The sequence below is a fragment of the Ursus americanus genome, unplaced genomic scaffold, assembly GCF_024610735.1.
Source record: "Ursus americanus isolate L20-20 unplaced genomic scaffold, mUrsAme1.1.p SCAF_96, whole genome shotgun sequence".
Lineage (NCBI taxonomy): Eukaryota > Metazoa > Chordata > Mammalia > Carnivora > Ursidae > Ursus > Ursus americanus.
In genome coordinates, this window is record NW_028273678.1 from 400,805 (window position 1) to 425,654 (window position 24,850).

A 24,850-nucleotide genomic window follows, 5' to 3' on the forward strand; every position below is an offset into this window, starting at 1 on the left:
CCTGCCAAACTCCCAGTGACGCCCTTGCAAGTAGTGTGGGTAGGCAGTGAGGTTTGTTGGGCTGGGCATGCAGAGGCAGGTAGTAAGCCCTATAAAAGTGAGGACTGAAGAGCATATTTATTTGCCTTTTGTTCGGCCATTTACATTAATATGCAAAGCATGTTATTTGCACAGTTAGAACTTTAGAATGAAAGTACGTTGACTCTCGAGCTGGTTTTTCTTGGTTGTTTTCATCTTTTTTTTTTTTCGTCATTATTTTTTCTTTCATCTTTCTCAAAACTCAGTTTTCCCCATAGCAGAGTTGGGACTTATTATTGCAGAAGTCTGCTTGCTGAAGATTCTTAAAAACAAAACAAAACACTAAAGAACTTTTGAGCAAAAGTTTAAGAAGTTCTGCTACAGCCCATCCACTTGCTTGTGGGATTTATGTAGATATGTTTGTTTTTGTCCTTTTTGCTGCAATAGCAGTGTAGCCTTGCTAGAATTATACAGAACAGTATATTTATTTTCATCAGTTAGGTAAACAGCGTAGTGTAAAATGGACATTACTGGAAAAGGATAGCGATTTATATGAAACCACAACAGAGACAAACTACCGCCGTCACATGCAGCAGTGGTCTGTGGGGAACGTGGTGGGGAAGGCTGGAAAATACTGAACCCAGAGCCAGGAGACTTGGTTTCTAAATCCAGCTTGCCAGTCTGTAGCTGTAAGGCTTAAGGTTACTTAGGTACCATGTGCCTCAGTTTCCTATGGTTGGAAAGTGGGAATGAGACCTGCTTCACCCACTTCACGTGCACTCTTTGAGGATAAAAGCAGGTAAAAATGCAATAACGGTCGCGAAGATTTTATGAGCCATGAAGGGATCTCTAAGTACCACAGTGTATCACTATTATCATGACTATTCTAACTGTTCAAGGAAAGCAGTGGTCATCAATGCAATTCTGCTCGTTCCTCTGGAAGCTAACGACCTTCCTTTGTGATCATTTTATTACTGATGGGGCCGTTTTCTGCCTGGTCTGGTTGTGTGGCAGTATTCAGGTCCATTTCTCAGGCTATTTCTCGGGCTATGATTTCATGTTCCCAGAAGAGGGCAGCAAAACTCCAGTCTGAAGACTGCCACTTCCTCAAAGTGTCTAATGTAGTGTTTGGAAAACAACTATACTGAAAAGAGAAGAGCTTTTAAAAAATTATGGTCTTTATGTGACAGACAAGGCAAATCTCATTGCTATAAATAAATACCATAACAAAAATACACTCATTTAAAATAATTGTTTGCCTTTTCTTTGTCCTCTGAGGAAAATAATTTGGGCTATTTCTTTAATCTCAGTTTAATGATTTGACCTGTACAACCAAAAACCTCTGGCCATGTTTTTCCATTTAACCCCAGATTTTTAGATCTCACAGAGCACCAATTCTTAAATAATTTTTTTTAAGCATGAAGAAAGTAAGTTGTTCAGGGCTGATTCTTTCCATTTAAGATGACTGGTTAAGTCCAAAGAAAGATTCCCAACAGTGTCTAAAAACGTCTGCCATAACATGCGTCTGTGTCATTCAGAGCAAATGTCATCTGTATCTAATATTTCTTATTCAAATTTGTTTAAAAATATGCTTGTGCTTGTATACCTTGTAAGAACATCAGCAGCTAACATTTGAACTGTTCTTTTCAAAATTTTTTTACTTTAATTTTTTAAATTATGTTATGTTAGTCACCATATAGTACATCATTAGTTTTTGATGTAGTGTTCCATGATTCATTGTTTGCATTCTTTTTTTTTTTAGAGAGAGAGAGAGTGTGAGTGAGGGGAGGGATGGAGGGGAGGGAGAGAGAGAATCTCAAGCAGGCTCCATGCTCAGTGCAGAGCCCAACGTGGGGCTCGATCCCAGGACCCTGAGATCATGACCTGAGCTGAAATCAAGAGTTGAATGCTTAACCAACTGAGCCACCCAGGCAACCGTGAACTGTTCTTAAATAGCATGTAAGGTGCTTTTCTACATGTTATCATGTATGTTGATAGCCACTATCCCCATCTTACTGATAAATTTTCTCATCCGTGATTAGAATAGCTGTTCCTTGCTTGAAGAGAAAAGTGCAGGCGGGGGTCCCTTGTGGCAAGAGAGTCCTGAGGTGAGTATTTTCTCTCCCCTAATAGGTGGTACAAGAGGTGGTACAATTCTGAATCTGATCCTTTTTCTGTGTGCTTTACTGTAATTAGAGATGGGGTAGAACGGCTTTCAGGTATAGTTTTTCAATCCCTTCTGCTTTTGTCAGCTCATTGGTAGCTCTGCTCTTTGAAAAAAAAAAACTACTCTTTCCCACTCCACTCCTTCTACCACCTCCCTCAAGTCAGAGTCCTCGTCCCATCCCAGCTAAACCTCTTCCTGTTCCTAAGAATTGCATCACATTCTTGGCTTAATGTAGACCAACACCCCCACACTGGCACCAGAGAGTGTACAGACCTCCTTTATTGGTTGAAAGTTCTTGTCTGGTGAGCATGGAGTAAGTCACCCACTTCCTGACTTCCAGCCCTGGCTGAATTTGCATCTGGAAAAGAAAATATTCCTTGGATTTGTGTTTGCTTGCTTATAAATATCCTTCACTTCACCCCTACCCTGGAAGGAGGAAGATTTTACCAAGTAGGTAAAGCGTGGAAGGGCATTTGAGGGAGAGGAAACAGTCGGCACGCCTTGCTATTTCTAATTCTTCACTTCTCCCTCTCTCACACACAGACTAATCTGGCACCGACTCCCACTGTACAGACGGGGATTTCATGAAGGACAGTAATGTCCCCCATTACTAAACCTGGTGGCTATATCAATCTTTGTCTTACCTGACACTGAGCAGAAACGGACACCATCAATCTCCTCGATAGACTCACCGTCTTCCTGTGGTTTCCACACACTGTTATTCCCCCCTACCTTCCTCATGGATCCTAGGCACCTTTGCAAGCTCTCTACCAACTCCTTAGGTGTTGGTGTTCCTCAGGACCCTGTCCTATGTCAGCCTGTCTTCCCTCTACACCTCATCTGAGAAATCTCCTCTCTTCCATGGCTTTATGAGAGTTATATGCCGTTGACTCCCAAATCTCATCTCCCCTGAACTCCACACTAATATAACAACTACCTTCTGGAACCTCTCTGATTGGATATTCCTAAGTCATATTAATCAACTCACTTTCTCAGACTATTCCTCTTCTGATGTTCCTTTTCCTAATATATGCCACAACATCCACCCAGTTGCTCTAGCTAGAAACCGGGGATTCATCTTTGATTTCTCTTTTGCTCACTCTCTCCATTCAATCAATAACCAAGTCCAGTAAAATCGACTTCTTTGAATCTACCCACTTATTCTCATCCTCACCTGGCCTAAGCAGTCACCTCTGGACTTTTGTAAGTCTTTGCTGGTTTCCTGCTTCTAGTTTTTCTCCCCTTGGATCATTTTCCACCAGCTACGAGAAAGGTTTTTTTTATAAATGCACTTCTGGTAAATTCACCTCCTCCATTTAAAATCATTTAGTTGCTTCCCACTATTCTTAGGCTAGAGTCCAAACGTCTTAGCATGGCTCGTAAGCTCTCCACGATCAGTCACCTGCCTAGCTGCCATCAGCCTGCGCTCCACTCATGCTGGCCTCCCGTGGTGCAAACACACGCTGCCTTCTCTTGCTTCTAGGCCTTCACAAACTCTTGTTCCTTTGCCTGGGCCTCAAACCTGTCTAATCTAAATTCTACCCCCAAATTGTCATTTATCTTATTCCTGAATCAGACCTGAATTTGGATACTTAATTTTAAATTATTTCTTGAATTAAAACCCCAGTTCACCTCATCTCACCTATAGATTTCTTATTTCTTTGAAAAATACCTCCAAAGGTATGTTCCAATGAAAATATATTTGAGCTGATTAACTTAGATCAGGATTGACTTTTACCATAGCCGAATGTGAGCTGGAACATATTTTTTAAATTACTGGAATGTTTTCTGGATTGTTATTCATCATGGCATTCTATCTTGGGAATTTTTTCTTCATTTCCAGCTGGTTTACACCACTCTCCTTTCTCACCTCTCAGCCCTTTCTTCCCCTCGGGTTGCCCTACACTTGCCCCCCGATGGACCCAGTTTGCATGCAGCGGTAGCTGCTGTGGGGCTGTGGTTAAATAGAACTGCTCAGACTGCAACAGGAAAGCACTGAATCGAAAGCAAAGGGGAGGAAGAACAAACCGATACCCACCACAAAGCTGCTGAGTGCCCAGCATGACCCAAGCTGCACCCTCTGATGAGGAGCCTTGTGGAGGAGGAAGAAGCCACAGCGTTTAATAAATCATCAGCACAGCCTGTCCTCCACTTCCCCTGAGCCAGCCTTCCTGGGTCACCCATGAGTGTCCCCAGGTCTGGCCTAAGTAGGTGGGTGATGACAGCAAAGCCACCAGAGAGGCAGAGGCTGGGGGAAAGTCCCTGAAATGAATGACTGTGGACCTTCCGTCTCAGATGCTCCGCCTGGTCCAGCTCTGTGCATGTTTCGAAGGAGCTCTCTGTGTGGGATGGTCAGATGAAGGACCCCGTGGTCCCTGAAAGTCCTTTGGCTACCTGCCAGACAAGCTGTTTCTCGTGGTGGCCGAAACTGTTTTATTTTATAAGGAAAGATCAAGTCCCTATGAGCTACCGTTTGAGAACTTGAAATTCACACTCACGTACACATGACTATTTGCAGACTCTCTGCTGACTTCAGGAGAGGGAGCAGGAGAAAGGAACGAGATGGCACATCAGAGAAATGTTCCACCTACTTTCTGAGTTTGCCCATCGCCTACCCTGGCTTTTCACACTTGTCCCCTTTGTTGTCAAAGGAGGTACTGATTGTTCAGCAGCCTGAATTATAGGGAAGCGGGTGGAAAGTGCAGGGAAGTGGGTAGTAGCTATGTTTAGATTTGAAACACTGGTAAGTTTGGGAACTCCGTGGACTGCTAGAGCCTCGTAGTGGTTCATTCTCTCCGGATCTGGGGAGGTTGGAGCCGGGCCCTGCTTCTGCAGCTGGAGAAGCAGAGCACTGAGAAGAGGCACAGCCATGTCAATCTGGAGGAAAGGCCGCTTTGCTTGGCTGAAAGTGGGCACTGCGTCTTCACAGAGTGCCAGACTCACACTTCACATAAGAGAACAGGAAATATGGTTCGTGCAGCTGGGAGGGGAGAGAGAACTCACTGTGGACCAAGGCTGTGAACTCACTCATGGCCTTCTGTCACCCCATTTTCCTCTCCTGTAAGTGACCAGGACTGACTCCTGGGAGCACTGGGGAGCAGGTGAAGCATGCCTTTGGGCAAACCCCCTTCCCTTCTGCTGGCTCACCTCTGCTGATAGGCTCCACTTTTGTGTTCTCTTCGTCCCAGAAAATCTTCCAAGATCTAGATCGTTAATGAAATTTCAATGGAGGAATGGTAGGTACTTTGATAGGAGGTGAGGTGAGGGAAAGAGTTCTTCTCTTACAAGGCCAGATCTAAAGTGGCAAAAACGTGGTCTCTGTTTTAGCAGCCCCAACAGCAGTGAGTTGGAATGGATCCTAATAAAGGAAAAAGGGAATGGAGTCTGTAGTCAGATGATTTTGCTTTGAAACGATCCTTGCCTCCCTCCCTCCCTCCTTCTTTCCTTTCTTCCTCCCTTTCAGAGAGGAAGGACAGGGAAGTAGCCAAGAATCGGAAGCTCCTTGAAGCTCAGAGGAATGCTACATGCTTCCCAAGCCAGATTGCCTGCCCAGAGGTTGCCCGCTGACTTGAGTGGTCAAGGACTCATTCTGTTAAACCCACAAGTTGTGTTTAATAACCAGGCATGATCCAAGCTGTACAGAGCGGGCTGACTGTGCTCCCCAGGTGCTGTCAGCTTGTGACCTGCCCTGCCACACTACATTACTTACACAGGGAAATGGACAAAATGAGTGCAAAGAAGGGGAGATCATGAGTGTGAGCTGCTTTTGAAAAAGCTTCCTCAGGAGGAGAGAGATGAGTTGGCTGGAGGGCACGTGAAGTAAAGAATGGATTTCATTTTTTTAGACCGAGAGAGGTTTAGGTATGTTTACATACTCAAGGAGAGATCTCACTTCATTCCTAAATTTTGATTCTCTCCCCTGGGGAGAAAAAAGAAGAGGTTTCTCTGAAGATTAAAATTAAATGAAAATCAAATGCACGGTGGTGGCATTTATACCGCAAAGCCCTTTACACATGCTAATTATTATAACTATCATCATCTAGCATCTGTACAGATGAGTAAGCCCTGGTCACAGCTGATCTGTCTCGGGCTTTTTTACCCTATGTGACGCACTGTGAGGAGGAGGTGGGCTCTTGAGTCGGCAAGGCCATGACCTGCCAGGGACAGGCTAATAGTGGTGTGACCTGTATCTCACCATGCTTTGAACTTTGGGGAGACAGTGTGTGCCTCCACGAGTGTGTGTGTCTTACTAGATACAACAAGTTTCTTATTTTAAAATCCTCATTTAAAAAAATGGACACATTTCAGATCCGACATCTCTCTAAAAAGCTTTAATTTAGGGAAGACAGTTTTAGAAATTAAAAATACCCTTCTTGAGGGGCAAGAGATATACAAATAGGATTATAAACGTGGATTTCTGCTTAGACAAAGAAGCAGTTTCCTAAAAGTTACCTCATGTTAATTCACAGCTTTGTTAAGAAGGGTCAACACTTTATCTTTTCTGGCTATTTGCAGAATCGCATTATAATTGTGCTTTGATACAAATTTGGCAACAGCAGCATGATTCCTTTCCCAATTATCTACAGTGCTCGCATACGTTCACGGAGTAATTCCCATCAGCTCTACACAGCATGATACACATAGCGAATCAGTGAAGTTTTTATTCTTTTAATTATTTGCTTTGCAGTTTTGCTCTGAACCATCCCACCTCCATTCCTATAGCGTAAAGATACCCTGCAAATTCCATTCCCACATTTCCTCTCCCTTTTCCGCCCGGCTTTCCAACCTTAGGACGATTTATGTCTTCATTTCTGGGTGCATCTCTTTGCCTATTCCTTATCATCCCTCCCCCGTCCCTTATGCTGTCCTCCTCTTCCCCTGGCCCCTCTCTGTCTCCAGCTTTTATTACTAGCGACCCTGTAGGCCAGTCCCATTCCATGTTCCTTCATGCATTACATGAACTAATTTTTTGAGGGCACTGAACAGAACAATGTGGCGTCATTTTCCCAGAACAAGCAGCCACTTCTTAGAAATAGCTATACTGAGATAAAATGTATATTCTGTAAAGCTCACCCCTTTAAAGTACACCATTCAATGATTTTAGTATATAGTGTTTTGCACCCATCACCTTAATGTTAGAACATTTGCATTATCCCAAAAAGAAACCTGTACCAGTTAGCACTCACACACCGTTTCCACTCCCCCACCCCCCTTTTGTTCTCCCTAGTTCTAGGCAACCACTAATCTACTTTCTGTTTCTATGGATTTACCTGCACTAAACATTTTATATAGATGAGCTCACACGATAGGTGGTCTTTTGTGCCCGGCATCATTCACCTAGCAAAATGTTTCTGAAGCTCCACCATATTGTAGCCTGTTTCTGTACTTCGTGACTTTTTATTACCAAAGAGTATTGCACTGTATGGCTGTATCACATTTCGTTTATCCATTTGTTGGCTGCGGTACATTTGGGTAATTTCCTTTTTTTTTTTATTATGCGAATAAAGCTGCAATGAACATTCACGTACAAGTTTTCATGTGGGCATATGTTTTCATTCTCTTCGGTAGATAGCCAGGATTGGAATTGCTAGGTCATATGGTAACTCTATTTTTAGCATTGAGAGGGACTGCCAAACCATTTTCCAAAGTGGCTACACCATTTTACTTTCCCATCACCAGTGTATGAGATTTCAATTTCTCCACATCCTCACCAAAAATTGTTATTGTCTGCCTTTTTTTATTTAGCCATTCTAGTGGGTGAAATTGCATTTCCCTAATGACTTTCTGTGTTATTAGCCATTTGTATGTTTTCTTTGGAAAAGAGTCTCTTGTAACTGCCCATTTTTAAGTTGAATTGTCTTTTTATTATTGAATTGTAAGAGTTTTAAATATTCTAGATACAAGTCCCTTATCAGATTTATGATTTGCAAATATTTTCTCTCATTCTCTGGGCTGTCCTTTCAGCTTTTCTCAAGGCATTCTCTGAACACAATAGCTTTTAATTTTGATGAAGTTCAACACATCAATCTTTTGTATTGGTGTTCTCTCTGAGAAATCATTGCCCAATCCAAGACCACAAAGACTTACTCTGAAGGTTTCTTTTAAAAGTCTGATAGTTTTGGGGCACCTGGGTGGCTCAGTCGGCTAAGCGTCTGCCTTGGGCTCAGGTCATGATCCCAGAGTCAGTGGGGAGTCTGCTTCTCCCTCTCCCTTTACGCCTCTCCCCTGTTCATGTGCTCGTGCTCTCTGTCAAAATAATTAATTAATTAATTAATTAAAAAAATAAAAGTCTTACAGTTTTAGCCCCTACATTTAGGTCTGTGATTCATTTTGAGTTAATTTTTGTGTATGATATTTACTAGAGGTCCAGCTTAGTTTGTTTGCATGTGTTTACTCAGTTGTTCCAGCACCATTTGTTGAAAAGGTTATTCTTTTCCTATTGAATTTTCTTGGCCTCGTTGTCAAAAATCAACAGACCATAATTGTTAGGGTTTACTTGTGGATTCTTAAATCATTCCATCGATCCCAATGTTTATCCTTATGCCAGTATCACACCGTCTTGATTACTGAAGTCTTTCAGCATGAGTCTACCAACTTTGTTCATTTCCAAGATCGTCTGGCTATTCTGAGTTTCTTGCATTTCTGTATGAAATTTAGGACCAGCAGAAATTGACAAACTGGTCTTGCAGTCCATAAGAATGCATCTGCCCCTAATACATAATGAAAACATTTTTTTCCATACTTAGAATGAAATTGGATAGGGAAGACTGAGCAAGTCCGCTCTGGAATGGTGGAAAGCAAGGGCATCCTTTGACAGGGGAGTCAAACAGATGGGGGAGGGGAATAAACCGAGTCAAAAAGTTTGTGAACTTCCCACCCTGGTGAGAGGAATGTTTGTTCAGGGGAGGCAGTTTGATCTAGCACCAGAGGCCAGTGTGGAAGATAATTGAAATTGTTAAGTCCATTGGTCTCCCCAGAAGGAAAAAAAAAGGGGGGGTCTCCAAGTCAGCAGTATTGTTAGTTTGTTGATTCTTACAGAAGATTCCATCTAACTGAGGGAAGCAGCTGGCCCTTTCTCAGGGCTGTAAGACCCTGAGGAAAAATGAAGAAAAAAAATGAAGAAATCCCTCCATGTCTTTGCTCACCTCTGTCCGTAGCGAGCACTAAACTTTGTCTATCTTTGTTACCCTTCCCTTTTATAAGTTCCTCAAAAGGAGAAGGAGGAGAGGGCGAAAAAGAAGAAAACCCTAGTGGGAGAGAGGGTGAGAGATGCTGGCGATAGGAGAGGAATTCCGGAGCATCTTAAATGAAGGATCTTTCAGGCCCTGCTGGCGGAGCCTACTAAGGAGGAGACAATATGGAACAAGAAGCATAACGATGGTCCCCTTCTCTGACTCAGTGATCCAGCTCCAGGAGTTCATCCTAAGGAAAGAAGACATGCAAAGAGTGTGAGTGGCAATGTGAATAGAAAGATGATCTGTGATAATGCCCGCTGGGACACCTAGATCCCACAATAGATGCTCTGCGACACCCGGGCACGTGAGACAGGAGGTGATCACCCTGGTCCCACTGTCAACATACACCCTGAGTTGCCTCGCTCCTCACTGCACCCTTCACTTCCCCAGGTCCCGGTCACACCTTCTGTCACCCGAATTATTGCAACGGCCTCTCAATGTGTCTTTCTGCTTCCGCCCCGCTCCCCATCCCCTGGTCTACTCTCAACGCCGTAGTCACAGGGATCATTTCAAAAATGAAAATGTGTCGATCCTCCACTCAAAAGCTTCCACGGCCGCCTTCTCATTCAGCAGAAAAGCTGGTGTTTTTCTTGGTCCCATGCCCTGGCTCATCTGGCCCCCATTACTCTCTGACTCCATCGGATAATCTTTCCTCTTGCGCACTCCACTCTGGCCCTAAGGGTTCCTAACTGTTTTTGAACACACCAGGCCTTCTCCTGCCTCAGTGACTTTGAACTTGCCCTTCCCTCTTCTCCCAGATACCCATTTGGCTTGTTCCCTCAGCACCTTCAGATCTGCTCAGATGTCACAGAGGAGACTTTCCTTCTCTGACCATCCCATTTAGAATTGCTAACCTTCCCCACCCCCAGCTCACAACGTTTCCTATTCCCCAGCCTTGTTTTGTTCTCCCCCCCCACCACCACTGCCCCGCCTCGCGCCCTCGCACTTGTCACCTAGACTGACTTACGGATTTGGGTTATCGACTGCGTCCGCCCATAGAAGCTGTGCTCTCCGGGAGCGGGGATCCGTGCACAATGCTCCCGGCTATAGCCTCAGCGTCTTGATCGTGCCTGGCGTGGAGAAGCTGTTTAATAAATATTTGTTGCATGAATGATTATGTCCACAAAGTAATACTTATGAAAACGAGGTTGTGATTTTGAAAGCGGGAAAGTATAAAACTATAAACTGTGACACGCGCAGTGACCACGGCAATGTGGTGTCAGGCCCTCTGGAGGCTGCAGCATTGGAGAGATTTGGATTCGAATCCTGACCCCACCGCTTCTGAGTCATGTGACCTTGGTCAAGTGCGCTTAACCTCTCGGTTTCACCCTCTGCAAAACAGGTATAATAATGCCTCCCTCATGGTGTTGTGAAAATTCCACCACGAAATAATCTCGCGAACACCTGCCACATAGTAGGTGCTCTGGGAACACTGAATCCCTTTCTTCTCCTGAGGAAGCACAGCTAGCCCGTGGATGAGAACTGAGCGGAAGCAAGCACAAGTGGAAATAGTTAAACAGAGTGCTTAAGCATATTTATAAACATTTTCTTTCTGTTTTCGTTTCCTCCCTGTGCCTGGGTCTATGTAAGGAGCGGTAGGTGGGAGCAAGTTTCCTCCAGTTAATCTCCGGGTTCTGGCTTCACCTCTGACACTCACAAGATATGTGACATTAAGTAAGTCCTAACCTCTCTGGGCCTGTTTCCTTATCTATAAGACGAGGCGGTTGAATTTAGTAACTTTTAGTCCTCTCGAGGCTTTAAATTCCATAGTTCAAATAGGCAGGCCATTCCACCTGGCTCTGCGCACTTCAGCCCAGCCTTGCTCAAACGTGAGGGCCAGATGTTTCTAATCTTTGGCATAAAAGACTCTATTTGGCTTTCAGAGGCCAAAAGAAACTGGAAAGTTTAGGAAAAAGGTCTGCGCAGATGAGATTTCCTTCTCTCCGACTCCTAAATGGCCGCGTTCATACTGTTCAAACTTGAGAAAACAAGAAAAGCAAAGCAGGCAAATATATACCTTTGGGTCTGAATCAGCTATGTGAAGCTTTAAGTCATGAAGGAAAGCGTACATGTGGTTTTTGTTTTTTTGTTTTTTGTGTTTTTTGTTTTGTTTTGTTTTGTTTTGTTTTGTTTTGTTTTGTTTTGTTTTTAAAACAACAACCAAAAAGGAGACGTCAGCAGTTCTCAATTTGTAACTGTAACCTTGTCCCCAAGAGGCTGTGAGCCAAGGGAGGGGGCTCGGCTGGAGACTCCCTGCTCTGGAAAGCTAGTGGTTTGGTTTTCTTCGGGTTGCCCCCCTGAGGCGGAGGAGAGGAGGATGTTTGGGTTTGCAGGCCGCTGGCCACTGTCAGCAAGTTTGCAGCCCTGGCCTCACTTCCCTGAAGCTAGGGTGGGGTGGGGGGGTCAGCTGCCCTGGCCTCCCTCCAGCGGCCGAACCACAGCGGATTCAAATACCCCATCAGCTGCAAGGCTCTGGCTTTACCCAGCTGAAAACGGATGATCTCATCTGGGAAGGGTCAGTTCAAAAATGACAGAACTGCCCAAAGTCAACAGAGGGAACAACCACAACAGAAACGTTCTCTGCAATATTTCCTTGTAATTACCGGCCCAGCCCACCAGAGCTCTGGCCAGAGTCGCCATCCACTGTAGCTGGGGCCCCCACGCGGCCTTTTCCGAGTGAGCCCCCACCGACCCAAGCAGCGCCTCCGGTGCTCCTGCCGCGCTAGGCCACTTGCTCCGACAGCAGGGAGAGTCCAGACTGCGGCGCGTTTAGCAAATAGTCAACAAGAAGACCCCGTAGAGCTCGTTTATTAGGATCCCTAAGAGATAAGGAACCTCAGCTCAAATGATGTGTCCAGATTCGCAGCGTGTAAGTGCGGGCAGAGCTGGTCTCCTTATTCTTCACCTGGCGCTCTTTCCAGACTCATACACCCAAAATAGCGAGGGTAACTTTAAAGTTCTCTTTCTCCACCTTTTCTTTCCAACCAGATCCTACTTTGTTGACCCTCAAGGCTGTGTAGAGAAGCATAGTTTGAATTTAGACTTGAGGACAATGACTACATCTTACACGATGTGTAAGGGTACCTTGTGCATACCTCAGGGTTCAGGTTACCTAGTTGTCCACCCCCGGGCAGCACTGGGAGGTCAGCAGGGAGCGCAGTGGGTAGAGTAGGGGCTTAGTTTCCACACCTGCAAAATGGGAACGATCATAGCATCTACTTCATCACGTTGTCATGAGGAGCTCATGAGATGATTCGTGTACTGCACAATGAAAAACCCAACACATGTTAGCAGTTGTTAATATCCTAGAGGGCATTTTTCAAAAAAGATTTCATTTATTTATTTGAGAGCAAGAGTGAGCATGGGTGGGGTGGGGGAGGGAGAGGGGGAGGGAGAAGCAGACTCCCCACTGAGCAGGGATCCCAAAGCAGGGCTTGATCCCAGGACCCGTGAGCTGAAGGCAGATGCTTAACAGACTGAGCCACTAAGGCACCCCTATCCTAGAAGGCATTTATTATTCCACTTTACGGATGAGAAAATTGAGGCTCAGAGAAGCTGAGGGACTGTAGTCATACCTTTGGTTAGCAAGAGAGCCAGGATTCAGTGTCCTGCCTCCACATCCATGGCACTTGCCACTCCGCTGTTGATTGTGTGGACAGTCAAAGGTAGTTCTGGGCCATGTGTCAGACGTGTCTGTCCCTAACATCATGGGATGGCATGTTTCCCAGCCTGAGGTGCTGGGAAATGGATGCTTCAGAGGGGACAGAGGCCCCCATTCGCAGCCTTTTTATCAAGCAGTCTTTGCACAAACACCAGCCAAGGAACTGAAGCCCGGATTGATGCATGGCCCAAGCTGGGCTCAGGATCTAGGTCAGGAGCCCTTGAATATTCTCAGCTTTCCTTTCTTTTTGCAATGCTTCCACAATCCTCTAAGAATACTCTGCTCACTCTGATGTGACAGGCCTCTTCACACTTTTTTATGGTATAGTATTTTGGGGTATCCATCTGATTCCCCTATTGGAACCATGCTCAAGGGGGTGCCAAAGGTGATATCTACTGAGGTGTGGGAAGACAATATGTGAACACTTGTTTTTATTATTCTTTAAGATACTAAGAAAATTAAGCTTTACCAATATTCAAAAACCAGTACAGTAGAGCTTATATTATTTATAATAAATATGCAGTTGTTGGGTATGTGATTTTTTTTTTTTTGGCTTGAGTGGCATGATGAAAACAGTTTGGAGCAACTGTTCTAGAAAGTAAGCTTCTACAGAGCAAGAAATATATCTAGTTCTGATTTGTAGCTCACCCTTGTCCTCATTATCTAGCATTAAATGACCATTCCCCAAATAAATGATTGGCACCTACATGAACTTGTCTTTCTTTGTTTCTTCTCCTTTTGTCATCCATCTAATACTATGTCTTATTCAATATTTTCCCAAGACATCAGCAAGTAATAAAGCCAGGTTTGAGAAGTAATACAAATTGCCATGAGAAGATTGGAAAGTGCAAAACTGGTAGTCCCAGAAAAGAGTTAATGGAATATTACTCAGCCATAAAAAAGAATGCAATCTTGCCATTTGCAACAGAATGGATGGAGCTAGAGAGGATAATGCTAAATGAAATAAGTCAGTCAGAGAACGACCAATACCGTATGATTTCATTCATATGTGGAATTTAAGAAACAAAACAAATGAACAAAGGGGAAAAAATAGAGACCAACTGAAAACAGACTCTCTTAACTATAGAGAACAATCGATGGTTAGCAGAGGGAGGTGGGGGGATGGGTGAACTAGGTGAAGGGAATTAAGAGCACACTTATCACAATGAGTACTGATATAGTGAACTGTTGAATCACTATATTGCCCCTAAAACTAAAATAACACTGTATGTTAACTCTACCGGAATTAAAATTAAAGAAGAATTAAAGGAGGTTAGAAAGGCGTGCAGAAGGCAAGAGTAAAACTTCACGGCAGAGCTCATAGGCAGCAAGTCAAGCATGGAGCACCAGCCCTGCTGTCTGAGAAATCGAGTGTGATCTGAACATCTGAGTGTTTACAAAGAGAACACTGCCCTCCCTCTTCCTCTTAAAGTTGCAGAAAGCAACACAATGCGATGAGCAGGGGTCTTAGAGAAGTACCAGCCACTGCCCTCCCTCTTCCTCTTAAAGTTGCAGAAAGCAACACAATGCGATGAGCACGGGTCTTAGAGAAGTACCAGCTCTATTACTCTCCTGGCTTGGTGATCTTGGGTGAAGCCTCTAACCACCTGCTTTCCCCCCACCCCCAGAACTATTTCAGTTCTTGATCCACAAATGAGGTTGGACTAGATGACTTTGGAGTTCCCGTCATGCTTTGAAGCAGCCCCGAATATAGACGATGTTGGTAGGTTTCTGTGCTGCAGGTTCAAGCAGCGGGGATGGGCATCTGGACTCGGGGTGTCCCGTCCCAGCAGCGTTACCCTTCACGCCCTTGTTCTGCAGCATAACTCGAGAAGGCGTTTCTGGCTTGCTGCTAAACCTGGGGTCTCCAGTCCTCCTGCAGCACCTGTGAACCACCCGATATCCCTTCATAAATGCATCTTCTGCTTAAATTAATTGGAGTTTGTTTTTGTGGCTTGCAACCCAAACCCCTGACCAGTACGTCCATTGTTTTTCTAAAACATACACTTGATTGAAAAAGAGCAAGTAAAAAACAATATTTAAGACAGAAACAACAACATCTCCTTCCCTTTCTTGGCCTTTTACTGTGCCACTTTCCTTCTTGAGAGGTAGTCAAAGTAGCTAGTTTCTTATATATTCCTCCAGAGATAGTCTCTGTGTATGTAAACCTGTCAATGTCTGTAAGAAAAAATACTTTATGGGGCGCCTGGGTGGCTCAGTCAGTGAAGTGTCTGCCTTCGGCTCAGGTCATTATCCCAGGGTCCTGAGATCGAGCCCCGCAATGGGCTCCCTGCTTGCCAGGGAGCCTGCTTCTCCCTTTCTTTTCCTCTCATGCTCTCCCTGGCTATCTCTCTCTCTCTCAAATAAAGAAGTAAAATCTTAAAATAAAATACTTTCTAAAAACCACCATGCAGACCAGTGGGGTCATTCTATGCACACAGTTCGTTATTCTGCTTTTAAACTTAATCTATGTTGGAGACTATTCCATAAATATAAAGGAGTCTCGTTCTTTTGAATGGCTGCTTAGTATTTCACTGAATGAAGATTCCATAATCTATGTAGCCAGTCTTCTGTGAACATTTGCATTGCTTAGGGTTTTTATGACTACCAATAAGGCTGTAATGAATATCCTTGTAAATATGCCTTTGATATGTCTTAATGCCCAGTGCAAGCATACACATAAGACAAATTTCTGGTAGTGAAGTTGCTGGGCCAGAGGGTATAACTTTGAAACTTTGGACAGATAGTATCCAACTGTACTACAAAGAGGCTGCACCAACTTTTAATCCTACTAAAAATGTCTTAGTCTCCCTGTTTTCCATATCCTTACTTCATCAGTGTGTATTATAAGATTTTTATAATGTTGTCATTCTGGTAGGTGAAAAATGGTTTCTCGTTTTAAGATTTTATTTATTTATTTGCCAGAGAGAGAGTGAGAGAGCACAAGCAGGGGGAGCAGCAGAGGGAGAGAGAGAAGCAGGATCCCCACTGAGCAGGGAGCCCAATGCGGGGCTCCATCCCAGGACCCTGGGATTGTGACCTGAGCTGAAGGCAGATGCTTAACCGACTGAGCCACCCAGGCGCTCCTGGTTTCTCATTTAATTTTTTTTTAAGATTGTATTTATTTATTTGAGAGAGAGAGCACACAAGCAGGGGGAGAAGTAGATAGAAAGGGAGAAGCAGACTTTCCCCCTGAGAAGGGAGCCTGATGCAGGGTTTGATCCTAGCACCCTGGGATCATGATCTGAGCCGAAGGCAGACGCTTAACTGACTGAGCCACACAGGCACACCTGGTTTCTTATTTTAATGTTGATTCATTAAACCATGAGTGGGGTAGAGCATTTTCATATACTTAAAAGGTACTTGTAGGGGCGCCTGGGTGGCTCAGTTGTTAAGCGTCTGCCTTTGGCTCAGGTCATGATCCCAGCATCCTGGGACTGAGCCCCGCATCAGGCTCCCTGCTCTGCTGGGAGCCTGCTTCTTCCTCTCCCACTCCCCCTGCTTGTGTTCCCTCTCTTGCTGGCTGTCCCTCTGTCAAATAAATAAATAAAATCTTAAAAAAAAAGGTACTTGTAAATACCTGTGTATTCTATAGATTTCCTTTGTCTATTGTTCTCAATTGGATTTCAATCTGTTCTTAATTCTTTTGTAAGAACTCCAGATTTTAAGAAACTGTACCTTTTTCATATTTGTTGAAAAGATTTTTTCCCAATTTGTTTTTGGTTTTCTGACATTATTTCATGATTTTGTTTTGGGCCTTGCAGAAATTTTTAATTTTCACAGAGTCAAATTTGTCCATATTTTTGCTTGTAGCTTCTGAACGTGCTTAGAATGGCTAAGCTTTGCATGGTCTCAACCCCGAGAATGCTGATTTAGAAGAATAACACTTGAGACTTCCAGGTAAAGAGAACAGATTAGACACACACATTGTGCTCCACTCCCTCCTAGAACGTAACCCAAAGTTAAGTAATATATTCACATGGTTCTAAAACCAAAAAAATGTAAAAAGGCTCAGAGGAAAAAAGTTTCCCTCATCTACATCTCCCATTGGCCTGGGTCCCACTGTCTTCCTGTCCATTGTAAGCTTTTCACTAGTTTGTTACGTGTGTCTCTGGGATTTTTCTTTTCTTTTTTCTTCTTTTTTCTTTTCTTCTTTCTTTTTCTTTCTTTCTTTCTTTCTTTCTTTTTCTTTCTTTCTTTCTTTCTTTCTTTCTTTCTTTCTTTCTTTCTTTCTTTCTTCTTTCACAGAAAGCAAGAGAGAGAGAGAGCATAAGTAGGGGGAGCATCAGAGGAAGAGGGAGAAGCAGGCTTCTCACTGAGCAGGGAGCCCCATGTGGGCCCAATCCCAGGACCCCAGGACCCCGGGATCATGACCTGAGCAGAAGGCAGATGCATAACCGACTGAGCCACCCAGGTGCCCCAGTCTCCAGAATTACTTCATGCATACATAAGCAAACAAGAATTTAAGTAAATGGATTTTTTTTTAAGGCTAAACCTGCAAGGACAAAGAGAATATGAAAAGGGTAACCGCAGGATAATTTTAAAACCTGGAACGTAGATGAATGTGTGGTAACTGAACCAAGAGACCCAAGTAAGGTGAATTCTAAGCCAGTGGAAGAGAAAGCTAATGTCACTTGCTTTATACTTCAGAATTCTCTACGCACTCAGCAATTTGTGGCACCAGGAACTTTGGTATTTTGTGAATAAAGCTGTGGCTAAAAAGAGTAAGATGAGTTGAAATTTCAAGAAGCAAAGAGGTCCCCCCAACTCTCCCTTTCCCCTTGAGTCTCTCAAGTGGACTGACCCTTCCCCACAGTGCCCAAAAAATGGAGCTTTTTTCATTCTTTGGGACAGTAAGACAGAAGGAGGACCAGGCACAGTTGTGAGAAGGAAATATACTGAAGAAAAAAGGAGATTACTTACAGACCCCCTGCCTTCTTCCTTTACATAGATTGTAACCCCGACAACCAGCCTGGAGATTTTCTGAGAACACTGGAGAGAAATTCTCTAAAGATCATTTGGAAGTGGCATCATCTCTGAGAGAAAAAGAAAGCAAAAAATTATCAGTATCCTCAGAGAGATGAGACAGGATAGTCTATTTTTTAAAAATAGTTTTTTATATTTATATGTATTTCTATATGCCATTTTAAATTTAATTTTATTTGCTTAAATTTTATTTTTTTATTTAAAAAATTTTTTATTTGAATTCAGTTTAGTTAACATGTAGTGTATTATTAGTTTCAGGGATAGAACTTAGTGATTCATCAGTTGCATACAACACCCAATGCTCATTTCATCAAGTGCCCTCCTTAATGCCCATCACCCAGTCACCCCATCCCCCCACCCACTTCCCCTCCAGCAACCCTCAGTTTGTGTTCTAGAGTTGAGTCTCTTATGGTTTGTCTCCCTCTGTTTTTATCTTATTTTCTTTTTCCTTCCCTTCCCCTATGTTCCTCTGTTTTGTTTCTTAAATTCCACATAGGAGTGAACGTATGGTATTTGTCTTTCTCTGACTGACCTATTTCACTTAGCATGATGCTGTCTAGTTCCATCCACATCATTGGAAATGGCATGATTTCCTTCTTTTTGATGGCTGAGTAATATTCCAGTGTGTGTGTGTGTGTGTGTGTGTGTGTGTATCACATCTTCTTTATCCATAGGATACAAAAATAATGATTTGGAGGGGAACCTGCACACCAATGTTTATAGCAGCAATGTCCACAATAGCCCAAATATGGAAAGACCCCAGATGTCCATTGACAGTTGAATGGATTAAGTGCTATTTTTTAAAAGGAACAGTCAGAGAACAAAAAAAAATCTTAGAAATTTAAATACGATCCCAGAAAAAAAGAACTCACCAGAAGATGTGAAAAGTAGAAAGTACAGCAAAAAGATAAGACATGGGATAGAAGATATAAGAGCAAAAGCAATTTATTTGGGAGATGATCCAGGAAACACCTCTAGGACCGTGAGGAAGTGAAACAAGGAAGCTACTATATCTAGTAAGTTATTGTGAACACCTGGAACTTGATTCCTCGCAGAGACTCTCGGAGACCAGTGTGGAAATCATGGCTCAAAGTTATCCCCACTCAGGGCTGAGTAAGCTGAGGGATTTATTCCACTAACCCTCATTGCTCATTGGTTAAGAGCTACTCCCTGGGAGAAGGGGGTTGATTATCCCTAACTCTTCATGAGCAAACCTTTGCTGTCCAGAAGAAGCCCTCAGACAAAGAGGCATTTGTACTGGAATTTTTTTAAAAGATATTTATTTATTTATTTATTTATTTATTTATTTATTTATTTGGCAGAGAGATTACAGGCAGGGGGAACAGCAGGCAGAGGAAGAGGGAGAAACAGGTTCCCTGCTGAGCAGAGAGCCTGATGTGGGCCTTGATTCCAGGGCCCTGGGATCATGACCTGAGCTGAAGGCAGATGCTCAACCGACTGAGCCACCCAGGCGCCCCTGTATTGGTAATTTAGACTGCATGGATGTGGCAGGTGCCAGGAGAATATGGGCAGGGCACTCATGGTGTGTTACGTCTTCCCTGCTTTCTTTCTTAGGAAGCTACTGGAGGATGCGCTCCACCAAAACAATGGCGTGAATCAAGAAAGAGGAAGAGGTGGAATTCAAGAACCAGAATACTCAACATAAGAGATGAAGGGAATCCCCAGGATGTGGTGAAAGGGTGGAGTGGGGAACTACTAGTTATTAATATAGAACTACTCGATTCTGTCGACTTTGTGCATGTTTAGTTTTGATATAAATTAAAATCAGTAATTTGTCTTTTTTCTTCTGCTGCCTGAGAAAGGGAGGAAGTGAGACAGCGAATGTGGATCCTTCCTAGCTGATGAGAAGCTGAGAAGGTAACGTGAGACTTTTTTGTACCTTGGGTCCGTCAGTCCAGCAGGACCATTGTCTTTCCATCTCCCGTTGAGGCAGGAAGAAGAATTCTGAGCAACTGGGAAATTAAGACTTAAAATATTGAAAAGAGCTGTTGGTGCCAAACTGACCTGAAATCTGGGGCTGCCCTGGAGGGTTCTGACCCAAGGAAGCAATCCAAGGTAAATGCAAAGAAAGGATTCTATCAAATTAAAAACCAAAACCAGGATTACATTAAGGGGACCATGAATTGCACTAAAGTGTTATTGGGATAAATTCTTAATTGTGTCTGGATAGGAATTTCCTGAAATTTTACTTTAAATGCCTATTGCCTTGAAATCCAGAATTTAAAAATATGACTATTTTAATGTATAGTTTTAATTTGAAAAAAACCATGGAAATGCTGTGGGCAGAGTTTTTGACTAACCATATCTCTGACTGAAATTGCACTGTTTTAGGTCTGTGGCCCTATAATATAAGACACCAGAGTCTACCACTTTCTGATCGCAGGCAAGACAGCCGCAGGAATGAGGCCTCCTGAAAGCTGACTTAGTCCTACTTTCTCTTCCTGTCTTGGAGGTCTGTCCAGTGGATCCCTCTCCTCAGCTGAGAAAAATGCTCAAAAATGCCCCCATCTAAAAGAAAAATAAACAAAGCCATTCTCCTTTTAGCTATCACCCGTTTTCTCTTCTTCATCATAGTGCTTCTGAAAAGAATATATGCTAACTTCCTCCTCTTCCTTTACTTCCTCCCCACACGCTGCTTCTTGACCCCGTGCAAGCTAGCTTTCACTCTGACCTCAGTCAGAGGCCTCACAGGACTGTTCAGCTGTCAAATCCTTTGGTCCTGTTTAGACCTCATCCTTCTCTCTGAATCCCCCCTCTGCACCTGGGCCCTGTCCCTCTTCTTTCCTGGTGTTCCCACCTCTCCTACCCTCTCCCTGACTGCCCTCTCCCCTGTGACTGCCTGGGCAGTACAGGCAGCCACAGAGATCTCCTGACCCCCTACAAGATCTGGTATCAGCCGGGTTCTCCAGCAGGAACTCAGGTACCATTGGGTTGCTCTAGGACACCCAGCTCTCATTGTCTTTGGTTGATTCCTTCTACCTGGGATCCTCTTCCCCGCCCCTCCACCTCCACCCTCCCTCTGGCCATTTCCAACTTGACTTTCAGGTCTCAGCCACTGTCATTTCCTCAGAGTGCCCCCGCCTCAGCGTTTCCCTTCCCATCCCCACAAAACTAAATCCATTTCCCCACTCTTCTCTCTCAGAAATCACTTTTTCCTTCAAATTATTTACTTAGTTTCTAATGACAGGCTTCAGGAGTGTATTTCTTTCCTTCAGTATCTACCTTTCTCTCCAGGACATACGTTGTGTGAGGACAGGAGCTGTGTCACTTCTGTTTCCTGCTGCGTCCTTAGCATCAGCGCAGCCCCCAGGAGCCGCAGATGGGGAGTATCTGTGGTTTGCGTGCATGAGGGGCTTTCTTCAGGCCAGGCACCACAGCAAGCCCTTTACACGTATCACCTCGTTTTTATTCTCACGGCGACCCTGTCAATAGGTACTATAATCAGGCCCATTTTCAGCCGAGGAAACTGAAACTTAGAGAGACTGAGTAATAATGCCCGAGATCGTACAGAAACACGAGAGTCAGAGCTGGAATTTGAAAACACATTTCTCTGAGTCTGTGTGGGACTTCTTAATGACCATACCGCAGTGCTTCCTAGCTGACAGATCTTGTACACTCACCTTCCCGAACTTCCCTCACACTCGTTCCCTCTTGTCTGCGTCTCTGCAGCTCTCCCAGGCAGGATGAGGGTATGGGCGGGGAGCTGGGCCTGGAGGTCCTGGGAGGTCCTGGCAGCTTTCCTTTTCTAACACCTGTTTCTGGGAAGTACTTAGAAAACCCGTGAGGTAGGCAAACCATGATGATGGTCCATGTTCTCACAGCTCTCCTGCCCTTTCTATATGTTCTTTCCATTTCCTGCCTTCCCCCCGTGGCTTTGGGTTGCTCCCCAAGGTGATGCCCCACCCAGGCCTTCCACCCTGCCCACATATGCCCTGGGCAACTTCCAGTCCCCTTCCGTGACAAAAATGCACCTGTCCCAGAAAATGATCACAATAGAATGGTGAGTGGAAAAAAAATAGAGATGAAATATTGTGTAAATAGTTGTTATGGGTTGAATTGTGTTCTCCCCACCCCAACTGATATGTTGGAGTCCTAACCCCCAGTTCCCTGGAACGCCAACTTATTTAGAAATTGCGTCATTGTAATTGTAATTATTCAAGTGAAGATGTGGTCATGGTGGAGTAGGGTGGGTCCCTAACCCAATACAACTGTTGTCCTTATAAAAATACTGTCATGTGGAGAGCCAGGCAGACAGAAGAGCAGGTGAAGGTGAAGGCAGAGAAGAAGCCAAGGAACAGGAAAGATGGCCAGAAACCCCCCGCCCCCGACGCTAGGGGAGGAGCCTGGAACACAGTCTCCCTCACAGCCCTGGGGAGAACCAATCCAGCAGACGTCTTGGTCTCAGACTTCTAGCCTCCAGAACTGGAGAGAATTGAGTTCTGTTGTTTAAGCCACTCAGTTTGTGGTACATTATTGTGTTGTGGTGCCCTAGCAAACTAATAAAAGTAGTATCATCCCAATTTTGAAAAACAAAACAAACCCCATATATGTCATGGATTATTCTCTCTCTCTCTCTCTTTCACACACACACACACACACACACACACACACACACACACACACAGAGTGAAAGGAAGTATATAAAGAAGTGAACAGGGATGCCTGGGTGGCTCAGATGGTTGGGCATCTGCCTTTGGCTCAGGTCATAATCTCCAGGTCTGGGGGTCAAGTCTCACATCTGGCTCCCAGCTCAGTGGGGAGCCTGCTTCTCCCTCTGCCTCTCCCCTTGCTTGTGCTCTCTCTGTCACTCAGATAAATAAATCTTAAAAAAGAAAAAAACAGAAGTGAACAGTGGCTCCGAGGGGAGGGTGGGTGATGGGTAATTTTGCTTTGTACTTTTCTCTGCACCTTTGGGTTTTTCGTCAGTTCCCTTACGTCCCTGCAATATTCTATATGAGTACATGCACACATCTCTGGGCTTCAGTTTCCTCATCTGTAATTGGAGAATAGCCATACCAATCGTCCAGCGTTGTCATGAGGCATGAGGTGCCCGATGTGCCTGGCTGCTGGTCAGTTGGTGTGGTTTAAAATGGGGATAGAGAGCAGCTCCAAAGAAGTAAAGCAGGGCATAATAGCTGTGTTCTCCTACCTCTCATTAGGGGATAGCTCCGTTCTCACAAGAAGGCTTCACCCTGGCTGCTAAGCAGGGCATGTGGGCGCCACTTGCCATTGGCCTCTGTGTGAGGCAGGGGTGGATGTGGAGAGTGAGCCGGCGCAGGGGAGCTGGCTGGACACCTGGGGCTCTGTGTGAGGCAGGGGTGGATGCGGAGAGTGAGCTGGCTGGACACCTGGGGTTTGGGAGAGTCTGAGAAGGAAAGCAAGAGAGGTTGGAAGGTGGACTGGGGAAAGATTGGTTACATGAGGACAGCTTAATCTGTTTGGGGTAACATTTCTTAGTTCGGTGTAGGGGGGTCTGATGGGGCAATTGAAAAGGAAAGAAGAAGCATGAGAAAGTAGGAAACACAGCTAGGAAGCCAAACAATTCCCTCCAGTAGGAATAAAGAATGCCCTGCCTCCTCATTTCTTCTCTGAAAATTCTCCGGGAATGGAATGGGTAATGTAACTTACTTATTATAACTTTCCACAGCGCATGGGAAAATGTTCCTTCCCGAGGAGCAGTGCTCCCCAAACACCCCTCTTTCTGGCCATATCTGTGATAAGGTGCTCTTTTCTGGAGACTGTCTAGGCAGGTGCTACCAAAGCATTTAGCCTTGCCTCTGACTTAACAGGGGGGTTGTCTTGAATCTTGAATCCGGCCATTTGTGACTTCAAATTAATCCTTTGTCTCCAAAAATTCTGGGCTGCTTTGCTTCTTTGTGGTCAGCTATGCCTTCTCTATCCCCATTTTAAACCTCAGCACCTTGGGGAAGAGTTGTGTCCCCACAAATGATATTCCTAATCCATTTGTTTATGGGAGGTCATGGATGGCTTTTGGCTCTCCCCTTGCCAAAGTCTACACGTTTCTTTCATTTCATATCTGCTAGTTATGTAGCAACATTTAATATAATATTAAATAGTGAAAAGAAGAGAATGCAAGAATTGCATGTAAATTATGATTCTGGCCATGTAAAAACAAACAAAAAATACACATACACCCATACAAAGAAAATAGCATATGGAAGTAAAAAACCCTGAATAATTAATAAATTAATAATGGTTATGTTACGAGTACCAGGATTTTGGATTTTTTTTCTTATTCTCTATTTCCCTAAACATTTTCATGAAATGGAAAAATACTTTTATAATTAAGAACCAGACTTACAAAGATAAGGTAAGAGGCAAATGAGTATCAAAGTTGGACAAAATAAGTAAAACAAGTCATCTAGTTGTAGATAAGGTTTTCTGGAAGTAAATATACATAGCTCTTAGCCCAACGTGTGTTAACTGATGGAGAAATATGACCACAGAATGCTCATGGAAGACATTTAACCACGTGTCACCCTTGTCTACTCTGGGAATGACCCAAAGGAAGAACAGCATGAGACTTCAAACCTTTTGGGCATTCGAGGGGACCTGGGGAGGGGAGGCTAAGACTCCAGGCACATTAGAGGTTTGGAAGCTGTAGGGAGACTGTAGACTTTACAAAACGTGGGGGTTTCCGGGAAGGGCTTCAAGCATGACATAGTGAGGCTCTGATATTGTTTATTTTTAGAAGTCCTGTTGAGAGGAGTATCTTTCACCTCTCAGCAGATTAACTGTGCT

At 44.1% G+C, this 24,850-nt stretch overlaps 1 long non-coding RNA gene across 1 annotated transcript in view; it reads right to left on the reverse strand.

Moving 5' to 3' along the window:
- Window positions 1–2,080: 2,080 nt before the first annotated feature.
- Window positions 2,081–24,850, reverse strand: part of LOC123803633 (uncharacterized) — a 31,842-nt gene continuing 9,072 nt past the window's right edge. Inside the window, exons 2-9 of the long non-coding RNA XR_006782928.2 lie at window positions 21,311–21,510; window positions 18,005–18,117; window positions 12,516–12,609; window positions 10,388–10,504; window positions 8,273–9,607; window positions 5,333–5,543; window positions 2,459–2,543; window positions 2,081–2,204 (exon numbers count right to left, since the gene is read on the reverse strand). This is a non-coding gene — a long non-coding RNA (uncharacterized LOC123803633). The remainder of the gene's footprint in view (window positions 2,205–2,458; window positions 2,544–5,332; window positions 5,544–8,272; window positions 9,608–10,387; window positions 10,505–12,515; window positions 12,610–18,004; window positions 18,118–21,310; window positions 21,511–24,850) is intronic.